This window comes from Pinus tabuliformis, chromosome X (genome assembly GCF_031772625.1).
Source record: "Pinus tabuliformis cultivar Carrire ecotype Pingquan chromosome X, CPIR1, whole genome shotgun sequence".
Lineage (NCBI taxonomy): Eukaryota > Viridiplantae > Streptophyta > Pinopsida > Pinales > Pinaceae > Pinus > Pinus tabuliformis.
Window position 1 is genome coordinate 1,222,613,053 of NC_142308.1, and position 3,771 is coordinate 1,222,616,823.

The following is a 3,771-nucleotide window of genomic DNA, read 5'->3' on the forward strand; positions in this document are numbered from 1 at the left end:
GTTGCTGGGTCACTAGTAGCAAAAACTGCGCAATTCCCAAGGGGATCACGCAGTTAGCTGCAGGGAGCTTGGCAACAGAAACTACGCAATTCCTGGAGGGAACTTACAATCTACTGCTGGGAGCCGCTGGCGAGGGAAACTACATTGAGGCTAGAAGGTCGGCCTGTTGATCATCTCTGCATAATTTCTGAGTTGAGCGGATTGCGGGGCAGCATAAGGCCTACTCATGAAACTGTGCAATTTTCTAGATGAGCAGTCGGTCGACTATCGAGAGGATTGGTTGGAAAAGATATGCAATTTTTGAGGGAGACAGGGACATGCACTGGGTGTATATCCAACCTGTCTGTGCAATTTTCCCAACCAGCGGAGCAGGAAAGATCTGCAGCCTTTGCGCAATTTTTTAGGGGAATGAGCCATGGGGTTGCCACTGGGTCAAATCCTCTATTTGACCAGCTAGAAATTGATTGATTGTGAATGAGTGAAAGATGCACATGTGATCTTGCAAACACACACCAACATGACTTGATGATGAGACGACCCAAACCATACAAACACATATGTTCAACATGACTAACCGATGGTGCAAGCGACAAGTGCGACACTCGTGATTGATCATGATGATTCTTGTGTGATAATGGATTTGACTCTGTGTGTGAGTGCCACAGATGATTTCATAGTGAATGTAACATATACACGCAAAGCGAAAACCTTGAGCATGACCAGAACATAGTCGCAAGCAAGACATTGACATCAATATGCAGAAGTTTGGTTGGAATGAACAAGCAAGGTGGGTGCAAAGGCTCACGTAAGCTCACCAAGTGAACCCGAGTGTATGCAACCATCAAGTGAAACTCTCAAGGGAGGCTCCGAATTTCGGTGTAGGCCAAAATTTTGGAGGGTGGTTGTAGCCTCTACAACACTTGGCGACACACTGGTAGAACTCCAACTTCTCTGTTTTGGTTCACTGATAGCACAGGGCCTTGTTCTTTCAGGGAGTATTGAATCATTGTATGGGTTACTTCAACTTCCCCACTTACCCCATGGACATACATGGTTCATCTTTAACCAACTTTGTCAAGCACAAACAAAAGTTCAGCTTGATCGCAGTGTTTTGAATCCGGGTAGGGTAGTTTAGCTTGCGAGTTGAAGATTTTTAGAGTATAAGTTTTCATCTCTGGTGTTGGTCCACTGCTAGCAGGCCTAGACAGTACCTCGATGGAGTCATGCATGAACACACACATTGCTCCACTGCCAACAAGCCTAGTCTATACCTCGGTGGAGTTGTATGCTTCACCTCTTTGCACAGGAAGCCTTTCTCTTCTTTCACCTTTGTATTTTTTAAAGAGGACTATGCATAGGCACTTATTTATTTTTGGGGCAGAAGAGGGATCCTGAGTTATTGAGAGCATAAGAGGTTGTTCCTTCAGAGAAGCATGTAAGACCTTTGACATAGGTTTGCTCATTTAGGTTTTCCCATTCTCTGTTTCTACTAGTTGGATGAGCTTGAACACACAAAGAAAAAATTTGAGTACAGGTATGAGGCTTCCCAGTGTGGACATAGGTTCATGGTTGGACCAAAACTTCCCTTGCAGGTGGCTCATATTTTCCGTTAAGATTTCATCGGCTGAAGGTTATAACCAAGCACAAAGAATATGGATACAAGACTGGCCAAGTGCTATAGTATCACAAGTCTCTTCAAATCTCAACCACATACTCTATTCAAAAGCCAGAACGTAGTATTTAGCAACACTTATTTCCAAAAACAAAAATAGTAAGGTATTAAGCAAATCAAACAAACAAAAACAAAAACAGTAATCAAAGAAAGCAAAGTGAAAACAACAACAAGCAAGCAAAGCAACCAAATCAGCGAGCAAACAAACATGCAAACTAGAAAGCAAAGACAAGCGAAAAAGAAAACACTACTCCTAATCCTACGTTAAATGGTCGGGGTTACGTGAAATGAAATTTCCAGTGAAGCCACCGTAGGTATACTCGACCTGTAGTCACAAAGATACGAGTGATAAAAACAGATAAAAAATAATGTGCAACAGAAAATGAAAAACCTTGAAAAACTTGCACATGAGAGAGAAGGTCTCACATGTGGGCAAAATAATGTGTCACAACTACCCAACACACACGCTTACCTCTTTTGTGACTACCATTTTACAACAAACCTCAGAGGCCTCTTGAGAGTGTGTGTTGTTTTGCACCAATTTTCTCAATGAGTGTAAGGAAGGACTGGAGCTTGTTACCTGCAACACGACTCGCCAAGTAAGATTGCTCTAGCCATTCAGCGATTGGATCATAAAATTTGTGATGGATTTTTTGAAAGATTCGTGATATTTGAGAAGATGGATTCCTGATTCAAGAGAGAGGATCACGATGGGATTATGATATGGATAGATAGATCTAGTCATTCTCATCAATCATGTCAAGATAGTGAGGGCCTGCCATAGCCATCAGTGCAAGCTGAAGTGCCTCACTTGCTTGAAAGAAGTCTAAGAAAAAAGATGTTAGCTAGTGAATATCATAGTGGGCGAAGCGACTGTCATTGGATGTATTGTTGGGAAAATGATAAACTGCATGATAGCCACCCAAGATAAAAGAGAAATTAGACCAGTTGGTCGAGATGTCAGATTCCCAATTTGACATGAACAAAGAAACCATTTGAACAATCGTGTGAACGCTATGAATGAGGGAACCAAGTTTGTTGTGCACTAGGCATGATAGAACATCCACCTGCAATTGGTGAAAAAGTTTGCAGACATCATGATCATCACAAAAATGTAGAAAGGATGTTGACACTGCAAATGTCTGAAACTGGTTGGGGTGTGGTGAAATGAGAGTAACTTGATTAGCGCGATAGGTTGTGCACTCATCATCACATAGGGATATTTTTGGTGTGATGAGTGGGAAGATTTGATGTGCAAAATTTCCAAAAAGACCAAGGAGCTGATTACGAGAGAGAACATCTGATAAGTATGATTTTGGATAGAGATAATCTTTGAGATGATCAACTTCACTGTCCCATGATTGGATGAGGGATAGACACTCCCAACCCAAATTGGATGTAAGAGAGGTGCATGAAGACGGACATGTTGTAACGGACTCATGGATTCGATCATTAGCGAAAATCTGAAATTTTGAAATATCATACCCCGAATAGTAAATATTCTTTACACAGGGATCCATGTCGAGTGCAATCATGCAAATAGATGAATTGTGTGTGAGAAATGAGATCTGATTTGGTTTGAAGGGCTTCCTTGAGTCACGAGGTCCTAACATAACCATCAATGGGTGTTGAATTGCCTTGACTCCTTGGAACGTCCCAGAACTTTCCACTATTGAAAAATTGCATTTTGGGATGTGAACCAGATCATGCATGGCTTGAGGATGGAAGTTGTTATTGATTTCAAAACTTCTCTTAGGATGATAGCCATCTCATTCATAGGCTTCATCAAAATCTTCAGCAAGCTTACTTGACGAGTTGTCTTCATGCAACACACAAGATGATGACGAGTGGGAAGAGTCCTATGTGTTGAGACTGTTTTCATCATGGACAACTTCATTGCCTTGTGTCGATCGAGGAGATAACTTAGAAGATGAAGAATCAATAGAATTTGGAGTGTCTCTAATGCATGTTGATGCGTTGTGAATGATAGGACACATAGGCAAGTGAGGCAGAGAGGAAGCTTTGATATGGATGTTTGCTTTGACCAGTGCGCATTCCAGATCTGAGTTAGAGTTTACATGAGATAACAATAGATCATA